General features: G+C 38.0%; 1 pseudogene; it reads left to right on the top strand.

Moving 5' to 3' along the window:
- The first annotated feature begins 3,784 nt into the window (after nt 1-3,784).
- LOC115967062 lies at nt 3,785-9,024 on the top strand (annotated as a pseudogene).
- Nucleotides 9,025-17,010: the final 7,986 nt, after the last annotated feature.

Here is a 17,010-nt window from a genome sequence, read left to right as displayed (position 1 = left end):
TCCTCCTTCATTTTTTAGGAAACCCTGATCCTACAGAAGTAGAGACTTGGATAATGCAAATGGAGAAAATATTTGATGTGGTTGGTTGTACTGAAGTGCAAAAAGTCTCTTTTGCTTCATTTATGCTGAAAGGGGAAGCAAAGCATTGGTGGAGATCCACTAAAAAGACTTTGCCACTTGAGAAAGATGAGATATTGACTTGGACTATTTTCCTTGATGCTTTTTATGAGAAATATTTTCCATAAAGTGTACGGGATGAGAAAGAAGTGGAGTTTGTGGAGCTCATTCAAGGGAATAAAACGGTGTTACAGTATAAGGCTAAATTTACTGAGTTGGCTCGATTTGCTCCTCATATTGTGTCTGATGACGTTAGGAAGGCTAAGAAATTTCAAAGGGGTCTACAACCAAGTATCAGAACTAGGATGGCAGCGTTACGATTGAAGGCTTATTCTAAGGTAGTAGAAACTGCAAAAGTTGTTAAGAAGGAATGTGAAGACTATCAGAGCATTAGAGATCAAAATAAAAAGAGATCCAAGCCTGAAGAATCTCAAAAAGAAAATGAAAATGACAAACCATTCACAAAGAAGACTACAATAGAACTAAAGCCTAAGGTGGTGCAACATGTAATAGAGAATTGTTCAAAGTGTGGTAAAAAGCATAACGGTGTTTGCTATCGTGAAAGTGGGGCATGTTTTAAGTGTGGAAAAATGGGTCATCGTATCAAAGATTTCCCAGCTTTGAAGACTAAGCCGATGGTTAAGCTTAATGATATGAATCAAAGGCCAAAAATCCAAGGACTAGTGTTTGCTATTACTAGGCAAAGTGATGAGGAAACTAAGTTAGGTATCATCTCCTTATTTTCTCTTATTAAGTGAAACAATGGTTGCTGAGTTTATGTAAGTATTGTATGGTTATGATAGTAGATAAGGATGTAATGGCTGACTTAATTCTCTTTAAGATTTGAGATTTTGATATGATATAATGTAGATTGGTTATCATGATACTTTTGAGTTCTAAATAGGGATTATATTCAACGAGGTATTTTCCATGTGGAAAAGATATTATGCGTAGACAATAGGCGATTGAATAAGATGACTGAGGAAAAAAAAAATGTTGATTACCCAAGATTGTCCTTAAATCAGGTTATCATCAACTCAAAGTTAAGAAGGAAGATATTCTTAAGATTGCCATTCATACATATTATGGACAGTACTGAGTTTTAGTGATGCTAATTTGGTTGACTAATATCTCTCTATGTTCAAGGACTAAGGTACATCAAGTTTAGAGGACTAAACTTATTTTAAGGGGGGAAGAGTGTAATATCCCAATTTTGATTTTATAATTATCACTGTACCTTGTCAATTTTAATATAGAGTTTATGTGTGCACAGTAAGATGGGAGTAGACAATTTTGTGGTGCTACAAATAGGTGAGAAAATTAAAGTTTTAGTGCATATAAATTTAGTGAGACAATTAAAATAAATAAATAAAAAGAAAAGAGAAAGAAGTTTTATGGGCCTCTTGGAGACTAAAGAGATAAGCTTAAGTGGATTTTAAACTCCCGCCCACTACCCCACCAAGCCCACATCTCTGATGTGTTAAAATATAAGTTGGAGGAAAAGATAATTAGGGTTTGGGATGAGAAGGGTTTCATCACTAAGGAGGCTAGGGTTTCATCACTAAGGAGGCTAGAGAAAAGGCAACCTGGGAGGCAGAGGAAATGAGGCAAAAGTATTCAAATCTCTTTGTTGATGGTATGTGTACAATTTTCGAGGACGAAAATTTTTACGAAGGGAAGGATGTAACACCCCAGCCTAATTTCATAATTAATTTATGGGTTTATATGCATGTTATTATCTTAATTAATTTTAAGTGCATGAAGCTTTGATATTGTAATATTTACATGGATACCTTAAGTTTCAGCCAAGTGATAATTTTCCAAGTTCAAAGGAAACGAAATTTCAAGGTTTCCATCATTTTTGTATATTATGGCTTTTATGCAAGAAAATAAGCAGGAATTCAAGAAATAATTCTTGATAAGTACCTTCAGTTTAGGTTGGTTTGTGATAGTATTGAGGTAAACTTGATATTAACATACCGGTCAGGCTCTAAATTCTATAGTACAGGTTAGGGTCATGACAGTATGAACCCTTACTTGAGTATCTGTCCCATCAGACACCTTCTTTGGCTTTCTGTGAGTTGTGGTAGCTAAGGCAGCACTGTTCAGAGGTCTTCTCCACATAAATGCGACTAGAAAAGTAGCTGCAGTGCATTTAATGCAGTGGTAGTAGCTTTTCCTTAGATATTTTTGGGTTTCCTTCCTTCTCGTATGTTCATGAGGCACGTCCCTATCATTGGAGCTTCTTGGAGGGTCATTCTAATTGTTGGAATAGTTACTTGAGCTGCATTCATCATATCCGAGGAGGAGTTCCTCCTCGAACCACCTTTCATTCATTCCTTACTTATGAGACTTTAAATTGGAACTCCTAATAATTATTTGTTCCTCCTCAGACCATTCAACGTACTCAGACAAAGCCCAAGGCCCAATATATGATCCTGGGCCCTTATCCCTACAAGAATATATACTATGTATTAATTTTAGCAATTTTTTTTAATAAATTACATTTTGCACCTTTAATAATATCTTTAATTCTTTTAAGAGTAATGTTATAATTACAAATTTTTCTACAATATTTTTACAATCTATTGAGATAGCAAATTCTTATTGGTTAGCATTTCGACCCACCACTTATACCATTTTTTTTCTTATCAATAATCAATAACCACTCACCACATCAGCAATTTGTAAAAAAAAAAAAATTGTAACTTTAGCATTTTGTTCTTTTTAAAGACCATAGAAATAATCTATAAATTTAAAAATTAAAACAAAATATATAAGTCCAAAAAATTTAGCCTAACAACAAAAATTGCCAATCGCAAAGCTAAAAAAAATTAAATCTAATCAACCAATTTTACCCAAAACAAAAAAGCTGGCATTTTAAAAATTTTCAAACAAAACAATTGTCCTTACCCGAGAACATGCCTCAAAGTCACCAAAAAAAAAAAACACCCCTGTGGCAAAGTTGCCTCTCCTAACTACAAGTCCTAACTCCATCCCTAGCATTAGGATATTTATTTTTTTTATCGAAAATTGTAATTTCATTGAAATGAATGAAAAGAAAATAGTAAATTACATCATTTGACAAATCAATTTTTAGAAGAAAAAAAAAAAAAAAAAAAAAAAGATCTCTTCAATTCAGGTAATATACCACTCAATATCTGATTATCAAAAAAATATTACTCAATATCCTGAGTATGTTTTGCTAATAAATGGGCAAAATTATTTTCTTTCTTACGAGTATGTGATACCTCAAACCTACGAAAAGAGCGTAAAAGAGAGATCATTGCATACACCACAGAAGTGGTTAATGTCATGATTAAGCTTCCTTTGGGCTCCCATGTCTCAATATCATGGCCCACTCTTTATTGCTATATATATGCTGGAGTTTTTTTTTTAGTTGATATCTCAATAAAAAAAAAAAATATTAACTATTAAAGAGTGCGTTCCTGACTCTTGACTGACTTACTTTCTTTAACCGCACTGCTTTCCCTTGACAAACCAATATTGAGCGAGTCTGCCCTTGGAAAATTCCAATGGTTACAATTTGCTATATATATATATATATATATTACAACCTCACTTTAAAGTCATTCTGCAAAGAAATATATCATCTCAAAGTTGCAATCGTAATAGTTAACAACTTCAAGATCAGAGTTTTCCAATCATGGTTGTTTACAACCTCACGATCAAACACTTCTTATTTCTACAGCTTATCGTCTTCTTTTACATCTTCATGATCACCACTTACTTCTCCCTACTAACCCCATGTACAAGTACTATATCCTTCAACTTCTCTAATTTTATGTCACATCCCAAACCCAAAAGGGTCCAAAGCGTAAGAGAAGAACCATTAAGAGTGAGAATATAGGAGTTTTTTTTTTTTTCCCTCCTCAACACATGATAAGAATAAATAACCATACTAAAATCTCCATATTACAAGTCAGATCTCTATAACACATTTACAAACAATAACTCAAATCATGTGCCTCCAAATAATACATGAATATATTTCAAAGCTCCAAATGGATAACACAAAACCACAATCCTTTCTAGAATACACAACATCAACATTGGAGTTAGGCCTACAATGCCTAAAGCTAACAAACCTCAAGTATCCAACCTCCAATAGAATTAATTAGAATCTCGCTAAACTTTGCAAGATTGAGTCATCAACCATTGCCCAAGTCTCCCAATTTAATATAGCACTCCAATCATCACCAATAAATTAAGCTCCATGCCCGACATGTAGCTAACTTATCTGTAAAACTATTGGAGATTGGAATGAGCTAAAGCTCAATAAGTAGCATAATTAATGGGGTGGGGGGAAATGCAAGTTTCATGATAATGAGCATTTTACAAAAAATGCTATAATTTGGGAATTTTCATTTAATTTATGTAAAATCAATTTCATTAATAACACGACAAGAATGATAAGAATAATATAGCACCAAGCTTTCCAAAATAACTATGAAACTATATTTTATTCACTGTAAGCCATAAAAATATCCAATATCATTTCATAAACTAGAAACCTCACCCAAGGAGCCACAAAGACGGAAATGTCACTAAGACATCATACTGCCACAAACAAGTCGGAACCCAAACACACTAGCATGATATGTACCTCTTTTGGCATGTGGTCTATTGGTGCTGCCTAGCCTCACCCACACCCTCAAGGATTTACCTATCCCCCCCCCCCCTCTTAATGGGCAGTAGGGGATAACGCGTCATGCAATACCTCTTTTGCATGTGGTCTTTTGGCCCTACCTAGCCTCACCCACACACTCAAGGATTTACCTCTTCCCCCAATGAGCAGCAGGGAATGACGCATCACACAGTACCCCTTTTGCATGTGGTCTTTTAGCCCTATGGGCAGCAGTCTCACCCACACACTCAAGGATTTACCTATGTCATGCAAAGCGAGAGCCTCCAACTTGGCTTGTCGTCACGAAAACGGGGTAATCACACGTCACAAAGACAGGGTAATCACCAACATCATAGCACAAGGGCAAACCCAAATCAAAAGCTCACAAGTTAAATGTATTCAAATACATAGTTTACTTCCAAGTAGTTTCATAAGATATTTCAATAACCAAATATCCACAATATTCTCAAGGTCCTCAAAACCATTTCTTGTCAAAATATTTTGCATCAATTTCCCAAAATAATACAATTTAAGACAAAACGTCTTTAGTATTTCCAAATAATACTATAAATCCATGAAATCCACTATCAAATGAATTCAAGGATACTTTTCTTTTCCATGCCAAACATTCATGCATTTCCCTATATGCAAATATTAAACATGATGCATTTTTCATATATAATCACATATAGTAGGGCCACAACACAACTCCTTTTAGGAAACATAGTTTCAAGAATTATATTCCAAAATGTATTTAACCCCAAACAACATTTATGCAACATTGTTATTTTCCAAAATCCCATTAAAAAGCTACTTACCTCAACAATCCAATCCAAATTTACCTCAACCAGGCACCGCATTGAACCAATCAAGTTACTAGTTCCATCACCAAGTACTTTGGAACCTAGAAGCACAAGTATCAAGCCTATTAATAACAAGGCCTACTACAAAAGTACGCTATCAAATTTTGTCTCCATAAATCGGAAAGGATTCCCTTAGAAATCAAACCTAAGGCCCTAAAGCCTAGCTTGACCATCCCAAGACAAGTACCCATTCCCAAACGGGAACCAAACAAGCATACAAACTCATAGTGTCACAGCACAAAACCAAAGCAATTTAAGTCTCCACTGCAAGCAATGTGCACATATAAACATAACATAAAACACATCAATTCAAAATAGAGGTAGCATATCTCATGAGTTTCCCTTTTGAGCACTAAATGATTAAACTAAACCGTTACTAAAATTTACCAAGTAAAACACATGTCAAAGAAAGCACATGAATTTACAAGCCAATCCAATCAATAAATATTTGAAGTAAGTTCCATAAAATCTCAGCATTTTTATCGCACTTTCAGATTCAGTACAAAGCAGGCCAGCCATTTTGTAAAAATCGTTTGGTCCCTGAAAAGTCGTCTGATTAACTTGAAATTAAATAGGGATAAGCTCTTATATGTGTAGTATGTACCTTCAAAACTTCAGCTCAAAATGATTTTTCTATAATTTATTAAAAATCACCTATTGCAGCTGACTCAAATCTCTCAGGGACAGATTTGGAGTCCCAAAAGAAAGTTACTATAATTTTAATGCTATTCCAAAAGCTTTGAGACTTGATTAACTGTAAAGCTACATGTGTTAGCACACATTAACAACTAAGAATGCAATCCATAACCTCAAATAACAATCATCACAACGCAAGCGAGAAATTCAACCCCATAACTCATATAGGCAATTTATCAAACAATTAGCATTCAACAAGCATAATGTACATATCAATTTAAAAATTTTCAAAATCAATACCATCAGCTTTCATATATGTCAAAATCTTTCCCAAAATGGAAGGAACTCATTTTCAAAAATCAATCCAATCCTCAACATAAATCAAGAACCCATATGATTCCTCAAGAAATCCAACTCACATGGTTGCCAAACAAAACATCCAATTCATCTCATTAAATTAATAGCCTCCAAATAAAGTCTTAAATGTCTCCCAACACCTCAATAAAACATCACCCAAAACAAAACCCACAACATCAAAGAGCAATACAAACAAAATAGGATAGATACCCATGACATTAGAAGAAGGGTCTTGGAGATTTTTACCTTAAATTCTTGTTGGGAAATGGCACAAATAAAGGAGTACATGGTGGCTAGAGGGACAATCTAGTGGTGGCTGATCATGAGAGATGAAGAGGGAGTGAGATTTGGGTGAGAGGAAGGGAGAGGCTTGCAGCACAAGAAAAACAAGAGAAGCAGAGAAAGATCAATGTAAAAATGAGGAAGAAGGGGGGGGAGGGGGGGCTGACTTAAGTTGAAAAGCTTAATTACCAATTTGGCCCAAAAATATCTTGTGAGTAAATTTCCAATTTCCCCTCAAGTTTCTTCCAAATTACACTTAACAACCAGAGTGTTACTTACTAGTTGTTTCAACTCTGGCATTACATGTGAGAGATCAGCTGCTGTAGAAAACCATGCCATCCAACTCACGAGCGCTAAGCTCAGGAGGAAGTTGAAGGGTCGAGTCACGTATTACAAACTCATGCACCTGTGGGACAAGGCCTCCAATAACGTCACAAATTTCACAACCCATTTTTCCTTTTCCATTAATTCACAAAATCAAACTAAACATGCAGACGGTCTGGCTTTCTTCCTTGCCCCTAAGAATTCAACGGTTCCTATGACTACAAGAGGTAGCTCCTTGGGCCTTGCTAGCATGGACCAGGATTTACATTCAACCGATAATCCTTTTGTTGCAGTGGAATTTGATATCTACAGAAATCCCGAATGGGATCCGCCTGAGGAACATGTAGGTATTGATATCAGCTCTATGCAATCTACTTCTTTTATGCCGTGGTTGAGTAATATTTCTATTAGAGAAGGGAAAATAAATGAAGAATGGATTAGTTACAACTCTAGTTCACATAAGTTTAGTGTTGTCTTCACTGGTTTTGGAGAAAATGGCACTATTCTGAACCAGTTGATTTGAGTAAATTACTAGCTGAATGGGTTGTTTTTGGATTCTCAGCCGCAACAGAACTTGAATCTGCAATTCATACTATTTACTCTTGGGATTTTAGCTCAAGTTTGGAAATTGAAAATAGCACAGCCAGTCACAAGAAAAACAACACATTCGTTTGGTTAGCTGTGGGGTTCAGTGTTGGTGGATTTGCTTTGGTTGTCGTTGGGTTGTTTCTATTTATGTTGTGGAAGAGGAATAGAAGGGATAAAGAAGATGATCATGCCCTTGATGAAGAATTTAAAAGAGAAATAGGGCCTAGGAGGTTTTCATATGATGAATTGGCTCGTGCAACAAATAATTTCAACAACAAAGAAAAGTTGGGCCAGGGAGGATTTGGTGAGGTCTATAGAGGATATTTAAAAGACTTGGACTCCATTGTTGCAGTAAAAAGGGTATTAGAAGGGTCTAGACAAGGGATAAGGGAGTATGAATCAGAAGTAAAAATCATCAGTAAATTGAGACACAGGAATTTGGTGCAACTCATTGGATGGTGCCACGAAAGAAGTAGAGGACAACTATTACTCGTTTATGATTTCATGTCCAATGGAAGCTTGGATTTACATCTTTTTAAAGAAGATACCTTATTGATATGGGATGCGAGGTACAAAATTGTACAACACTTGGCCTCAACCTTGCTTTACTTGCATGGAGGATGGGAAAGTTGTGTGCTGCATAGGGATATAAAATCAAGCAATATCATGCTTGATTCAAATTTCAATGCCAAACTTGGAGATTTTGGATTAGCAAGGCTTGTAGACCATGCTAAGGAATCACGAATTACTGATTTGGCAGGTACCAAGGGCTATATTGACCCAAGATGTGTCATAACTCGTAGGGCTAGTAAGGAATCAGATATCTATAGTTTTGGAATTGTTGCATTGGAGGTAGCATGTGGAAGAAAACCAATCAACCACAATGCACCAGAAGATCAAGTAGTCATGTTGGACTGGGTTAAGGTGCTCCACGGAAGAGGAGAGGTTCTTACCGCAGTTGACCAAAGGTTGGGAGGACGTTTTGATGAGTAATAAATGAAGTGTTTGTTGACTGTAGGGCTTTGGTGTACTTACTCTGAGCACGATTGTAGGCCTTCAATAAGGGAAGTAATTCAAGTGCTCAATTTTGAATCTCCCCTGCCTCTTCTCCAATTAGATACTCTTGTGTCATCATATCGTACTCCAACAAGAAATGAAGCTACATCTTTGCTTTCAAACTCCAATGGTTCTATTTTTTCTATGGAATGATAACACTAATTCCTCATGGTCTAAAGCACACTTTGTTGCTTATCCACCTAGATTGTTTTTGTTGTTAGAAGTTAAGCTTGTTTTAGTTGAACTTTAATTAAAAATAAGAGTGTTATATATTGAATGAGTGTGGAATAAATGTAAGGAGTTTATTGAAATTTTGTAATAAATAATTTTGATTTTAGAGTTATTTGGTGTAATATATATACTTATGCATTGCATATGATTTAATAAACCACTCTTTTTTTCTTTCTTTTTTTGAGAAGGAAATAAACCACACTTAAGTATTATGACATGAATATTGTTGCATATGATCTCTTTGTAAAATAGTTTGTATCTCTAGCATTATTTTTTTTCTGTTGAGTAATGTTATAGACAAACTATTTTACAATATTTTTACAAAATGTTGATGTAGCCAATCTCTTATTGGTTTTTTTTAAGTCCATCATTAATATCATATTTTCATTTACCAATAATCACTCACTACATCAGCAGTTTGTAAAAAAATTTGTAAAATAGTTTGTATCTCTAGTATTATTATTTTTCTATTGAGTAATATTACAGACACAAACTATTTTACAATATTTTTACAACATGTTGATGTGGCCAACCTCTCTTCTTGGTTTTCATCTAAACCCAATATTAATATTACATTTTCATTTACCAATAATCACCCACCACATCAGCAGTTTGAAAATTTTTTTGTAACATAGTTTGTATCTCTAGCATTATTCTTTTCTATTTCATTAATTCAAACTTTCTGTTTTTCAACATCTTCAAATAGCTCTTTAACAGACTATTACCTCCCTTAATTACATTTAAAACAGCCCTCATTAACACATGTTTTAGCAAATGGGTCAGAAGACAAACCAATATTAATTACTGTTCATGAACTTACAAAATGGCCTCTTATAGAAAAAAATTTACTTATTGTATGCCTAATACGATTTTTCTATATCTGGGCGCTCTCGTGGCCATCTGTAAAGTATTTAAATGCAATTTCTTTCTTTCTCGAACCCCTATTTTTCAAAATTTCATAGATACTGCTTACAATATTACCATGCAAATTAACATTGACTTACTTTGCTCTTAGAAGACTTCCAATTATTTAATCTAGGCTCTCTCTTATATGAAATTGTTATTTTTTGTTTGATTTTAGGAATGGTAATTTTAGATGCAGTTTCTTAAGTGTTATATGTAAAGTTCACCAACTAAATTTAAATATATCACTATATTGATCATTGTGGGCACAACGCATGGTTTAGGGAGTACATTTTGGCCGAGTGGACCGGAGCGGAGAAAATACAAGGAACCGCCACCTAGTTTTATGGTTTAGGAATTATGAATATAGCACCCTTACATGGAAGGACTAGTCTTACTATTAGAGTATGGATTCAAAGTTTAGGTACAATTTTAGGAAGGTGTTGGACACCCGAAATCGCCTGACCCATGAGTCGGCTTCTACTCATTGAATGAACTTAAGCGTATCAACGCAGCAGTGATCAAGAATAAACTTAAGTGGTTTGCCACAGAACCTGACCAAAGGAAGGTAAACAACACTATAGCAAAGCAAATGTTGGAGTTTGTTTGTTCTAACCAAATAATTACTAGGGGCCACAATATATTCTGGGAGGATCCCAAATGCACACTAGAATATATAGGTCCGTGACCTTACAGGTCCTGAATTACAATCAGATGTCAACTCACGTATACAAAGTCTAATGAACAAGTATAAAGAAAAAGTCCTACTATGAGATGTTAGCCATGAAATGTGTCAGTTTGATTTTTATGAGCAACGGCTTGGCCCTAATGCCCCATTTCTTTTTTATGAGATAGCACACATGTTAGATGACCCATGAGACCCATTGTTAACCCCTTTTATGAATTAATTTAAATTAAACGTTACTCCAATGATCGTCTATGCAAATGTTGGAAGATGGTAGGCTCACACAAACTTTCAAGCTCTCACAATAAAAGATAAAAGGTAGAGAGGGAAGAGAATAAGAGGAACAATTGTATTTTATTTACTTCAATCACGGTTAAAAATTGTTTATATATATTGATGATGCTCTGATCGTCAATCGAGTAGGATCGTCCAGATAGATCAACACGTACTCTGTCTCTGTACCTACACAATCGTGAAAAGAATCCTCTCTAGGTGGTCACCAGTGTGGTGCCAGCCACGGAGTCTCCGATGGTGAAGTTAGCGAATGGAAGCTAATAGAGATTATGAGAACCTTTGTATATCAATGCTATAGTTTGTGTATGTATAAAAAGTGTACCTTGTCTAGTTCTAAAAGGTGTATATATATATCTCCCTTGCTTCTAGTCGTTGGGGCTTTTATTGTGGTTTTAATGCTTCCTTTGTAACGCCCCTGGGCTCATTAATATGGGCTTTGATGAGCTTCCAATAGTCTGACAGCTAGTTTGTAACTGTCCTTATCTTCTCTTGTCCATAAGGTTGGAAAGTGGACGATGGTGCTTGATGGGTTCGCTTAGGCAAGGGTGTTTGTGGAGCCTATCAGCTGCCCCCCAAGTTTTGTGGTTGTCCTTACATGTCATGACGATCACTAGAAGATGAATGGTTTCTTGCTCAAACATGACCCTTGGATTCTGTTCCACATTTAATGCATAGTGGGGGTGCCGTATGCATCGTAGCCACATGGCATAGTCTGATTGGTGGGATTTAATGCTCCACTCGCGTGTCCTTGGGGTTTTTTTGCTGGTTTTCAGTTTTTCATGCCCAGCTCTTTTAAACTGCCTCTCTTTTCTCTTTCCTCATTACTTTCTTCCTTTTAAGCCATTGATACTCTACGTTTTTCTTCTCCAAGATTCCTGTCACATTCCTCCTTTTGTTCTTTTTGAGGTACGGTTTCTTTCCTTTTACTTTGTTCTTCGTAGTGAATTTACTAGAAAAAGATTTTTGGTATTTTTATTTTCTTGTTTTAGAATTTGGAGTTTTTCCCCCTTTTCCCTTCTTTTGAGTTCCATGGTAGATAGCTCTGAGGTTAGGAGACTCTGTCCTTCCCTTTCGTTTTTCTTTGCACGCTTAGGGGCTTCTCTAGGTTCTTCTTGTTCTTTTGGCTCTTTAATTGAAAATTTTGTGTTTTGGGGTAGTGGCTTAGGTCTAGCTTTGGCTGATCCGCTTCCTTTACTTCATGAGTCATTGGACTGGTTTGAGGGAGTAATGGGTGAACGAAGAGTTATGTCAAAGGTAAGACCTAGTAAGTTAGAAACGGGATTGTCGTCTAGCAATGATCCCATTGAGATGGAGGAGGATACTACAGCCTCTGGCCCAAGGCAGGTTAGGGCTTTCCACACCCTCAGGGAGGTGTGTGGTTTGGACGTTGACACCCTTTCTAGGTTTAGGGATAGGTTCCAATTCCTTGAGAGGATTAGGTTTCGTCTTCCTTATAAAGAGGAATGAGCTTGCCATTTTTCGCCTAGGTAAGTGTGCTTCTATAAGGCCACTTTCTAGTGCGGCCTTAGGTTTCCCGTCCACCCTTTCATTATGGAGCTTCTGAGTCATTTCAACATCGATCCTGGGCAACTTATGCCAAACTCATGGAGGATTGTGATCAGTTGTATGGAGATATGGATGGCCGTCACTAAAGGGGACATGATTAGGGTGGACAAGTTCACATACTTGTAACAACTAAAGGAGTCAAAAAAGTATAAGTACTACGAACTTGTGCCCTGAGTCATGAAGGCTAGGATCGTCACCGATCTACCATTGTCCTTCCGATATTGGAAATCGAGGTTCTTTTTTGTGTTGGGGAACGAGTGGGAACTCCTTTCGATGAACTCTAGGGTGACATTCTTAGGTTGCTCCATCATTGGAGAGCCCCAAGTCTAGGTGCATCGTCCTTTAGCAAGTCCTTTTTCCTTCTTCTTTACTCTTTCTCTTTCTATTTTTTAATCGTTGCTAACATTTATGTTTGTTGTGTCTACCCAGTTAAGAAGATCCAAAGCTCAAGAGTAGGTACAAGAGGCACGTAGAAGCAGCTATTGAGTACGCCAAGACGATCAACGACTTCAACAAATTGGTTGATCCGAGAACCTTGGCTCGTCACTGCCTGGGTCTAGAGCCTTCCTCCTACGTCCTACGCACCATCGAGATTGAAGAAAAGAGTAAGTGTTCATTTGGTTCATCACTGACTTGAATTTTCTTCCTTCTTTCTCTTTTTTTTTTTTTTTTTTTTTTTTTACATGGTTTTGAAAGTTGGATCTTTTTTTTCTTTTTCTTTTTTTTTTTTCTTTTTCTTTTCTTTCCAGGTACTGGGTGAAACCATACACATTACATCGAAGTACCTAAGCCAAAAGGCAAAGGCCACATTAGCGAGGTCCAAGGTGGAGGTTCTGGAGGCGGAGAATTTGAAGCTGAGGAAGGACCTCATCTCTGCCACGGATGAGGCCAACACTGCCAAGGAAAAGGTGAAGGTCTTGTTTAACGACCTAAAGGTTGAGAGGTAGCTGACCTTGGAAAAGGACGAACAAATCCAGGCTGCAAAAGAGAGAGTGAAGACCATTGTGGCTAAGTTCGCCAAAGCCATTCAACAAACTGACGAATACAACACGATGCTCTTCAGTTGGAACTACAAGGGCTTCGAGCTCCTGCGGCGGTACCTCGTCAAGCACCTTACTGATGTGGACCTGGCAAGCTTGGATCTGAAGGAAGTGGATAAGGAAATGGCGACAGAAGAGGCTTCTCAATTTGCTGTTGTTGCTCCTGAGGAAAATGTTCCAGAACCTACTCATGATGGTGGTGATGAGGCTGATGCTTGAATCTATTCAACACATATATACATGTTTTTTTTTGTTTTTGGGTGCCCAGTGTGTTTTTGGGCCTTTTGTTTTAACTTCGAAACAATGTTCTTTGCCCAGTGTTTTTTGGGCTTTTAATTTTTGTCTATGGACAAGATGTGTTTATGCTAGTGCTTATTTTCATATGAAAAATCATTGTCTACTTTCCCCCATCTCTTACTTCGTCTAGGCAATTCAAGTTAACTCTCAACTAATCATCATTGATGTCTTCACTAAAGGCTTCTCTTCTCATGCTGGTGACTCTTACCTTGACTGGAATTACCGCCTCGGTGCCATAGGTGAGCCTAAAGGGGGTTTCTCCTGTCAGGGTCTTGGCCGTGATTTTGTATGCCCATAAGACATTAGGCAATTCCTCTAGCCAAGCGCCTTTGGCTTTCTCTAGCCTAGCTTTGATGATCTTTAGCAACATTCGGTTCGTTACTTCTGTCTATCCATTGACTTGTGGATGTCCTAGAGATGAGAATTGGTTCTTGATTCCCAATCTCGAGCAAAAGTCTCCAAAGTCTTGGCTATAGAATTGTCGTTCGTTGTTCGATATGATCGTTCGTGGTATCTCGAATCTGCAGACTATGTTCCTCCACATGAAGTTCTAGATCTTTGCCTCCGTTAAGGTTGGTAGTGCTTCTGCTTCAACCCACTTTGTAAAGTAGTCAATAGCGACCAATAAAAAATTTACCTATCTCTTACCTTGGGGTAATGGGCCCACGATGACAATTCCCCATTAGGTAAATGGCCATGGGGAGGTTATTGGCTTCAACCTCTCCACTGGGATACGCTAAACATTTCCAAACCTTTGACGCTTGTCGCAATGATTGACGAACTCTTTTGCGTCCCTCTGCATAGTAGGCCAGAAGTAACCTGTTCTAATGATCTTACTTACGAGGGTTCTTGGGCTTGTGTAGTCTTCGCATATTCCTTCATGGGTCTCCTCTAGGATGTACTTAGTTTCACTTTCATTGACGCACTTCAGGTAGGGCATGGAGAAACCTCTCTTGTATAAGGCATCGTTCAGGATAGTGAACCTGGCTACTATCTTCCTGACTTTCTTGGCCTTCTCGATGTCCTGTGGAAGTCGTCTATCTTGGAGGAAGGATAGAATTGGCTTCGTCCAGTTGCTTTCACTCTGAATTGTGAGGGTGTGGATCTCTTCAATGTTAGGACACTTCTGTACTTCCATCTTTAAATCTGTGTTCGTCGATCCTGCGTCTAATGATGCCTGCTTCGCTATCTCGTCTGCCCCCATGTTTTGGCCTCTAAGGACTTGTATGAACTCTACTCGATCAAATTCTCGAGTCAAATGCCTTGTCAGCCTCAGGTATTTATGCATCCTCTCCTCCTTTGCCTCATACTCCTCCTTTATCTGTCCCACAACCAGCTTAAAATCACTCTAGAGGAGCAAGTTTTTAGCACCTAATACCTTTTCGACCCTCAGTCCTGTCAGTATTGTTTCGTACTTAGCTTCATCGTTGGTGGCTAGGAACTGAAGCTGAACTCCATATCTAAGTGTATCTTCTTCTGGGGTGATGATAATATCCCTTACTCCCCCCCCCCCCCTCTTTTGGGCTGACAACCCGTCAACTTGGATCGTCCATCTCTCTGTTTCATCTAGTCCCCCATCCTAGTTAGGGGTCGTGAACTCGATGATAAAGTCTGCTCGTGCCTATGCTTTGATAGCTGTTCAAGGGTGATACTCAATATCGAACTGGCTAAGTTCAATTGCCCATTAAACCACTCTCCCTGCAGCCTCAGGCTTGTTCATTGACTTCTTTATGGATTAATCCGTCATCACCAGGATAGGATTCACCTAGAAGTAGGGGGCGCAACTTTCGTGAAGCTACAATCAAGGCGAATGCAATCTTCTCGATCCATGGATACTTTGCTTCAGCTCCTTGGAATGCTTAACTGACATAATAGACAGGGAGTTGTATTCCATTCTCTTATCGAATCAAGGCTGCACTCACAGCTGTAGCCGATACTGCTAAGTACAAATATAGGTCTTCCCCTTCTTTTAACGGGCTCAGGAGGGGTGGATTGCTCAAGTAGTGTTTAAGCTCATGGAAGGCCTTTTCGCACTCCTCTGTCCAAGTGAAGGCTTGCTTCAGCATTTTGAAGAAGGGCAGGCACTTGTTTGTTTCTTTAGAGACAAACCTATTGAGTGCTACTATCCTTCCTGTTAGTTTCTGGACTTCTTTCACCATCCTGGGTTATGTCATTTCTAGTATAGGTCACACCTTTTCTGGGTTTGCTTCTATCCCCCTCTAGGACACCATGAACCCTAAGAACTTCCCAGATGCTACCTCAAAGGCACACTTGTTGGGGTTAAACTTCATCTAGTACTACCTAAGAGTAACGAATGTCTCTTTGAGGTCATCCAGGTGTGTAGATTCTTCCTTACTCTGGATGAGTATGTCATCTACGTACACCTCCATGTTTCTCTCAATCTGCTTGCTGAACATCCTGTTCACTAACCTTTGGTAGGTTACTCCTACATTTTTTAGTCCGAAGGGCATTACCTTGTAGCAGTAGAGCCCTTAGCTTGTGATGAAGGCAGTCTTCTCCTGGTCTTCCTTTGACATCTTGATCTGGTTGTAGAACGCATCCATGAATGTGAGGAGCTTGTGTCCTGCCGTGGAGTCCACCAGCTGATCTATTCTTGGCAGGTGTAAACTATCTTTTGGGTAAGCCTTGTTCAAGTCTGTGAAGTCCACGTACATCCTCCACTTCCCATTTGCCTTCTTCACCAAGACGATGTTGGCTAGCCAGTCCGGATAATAGACATCGCGAATGAAGTCTGCTGCTAGCAGTTTGTTTTTCTTGTCCATGATTGCCTGGTTTTGTTCAGGAGCAAAAACTTGTCGCCTCTGCTAGATGGGCTTCTTCTCAAGATCCACCTTCAGCTGGTGTTGAATGATCGCAGTGGATATGCCTGGCATATCCTCGTGATTCCATGCGAAAACGTCCAAGTTGCCCTTAAGGAACTAGACTAGTTTCTTCTTCATCTCTTCACTCAGAGTCATCCCTATCCTTGTAGTCTTTGCCGGTTCCCTGTCTACCAGCTCCACGGTTTCTAGGACTTCCACCTTTTCTTCCTCTTTCTCCTCGATCATCCACGTATGGTTTTTCTTTGCTACTAATATTGCTTAATAGCATTCCCTAGACAGT

Source organism: Quercus lobata, chromosome 11 (assembly GCF_001633185.2).
Source record: "Quercus lobata isolate SW786 chromosome 11, ValleyOak3.0 Primary Assembly, whole genome shotgun sequence".
In the NCBI taxonomy this organism is placed as follows: Eukaryota; Viridiplantae; Streptophyta; class Magnoliopsida; order Fagales; family Fagaceae; genus Quercus; species Quercus lobata.
The sequence above is the reverse complement of the archived record's forward strand: the minus strand, read 5'-3'. Positions and strand labels throughout refer to the sequence as shown.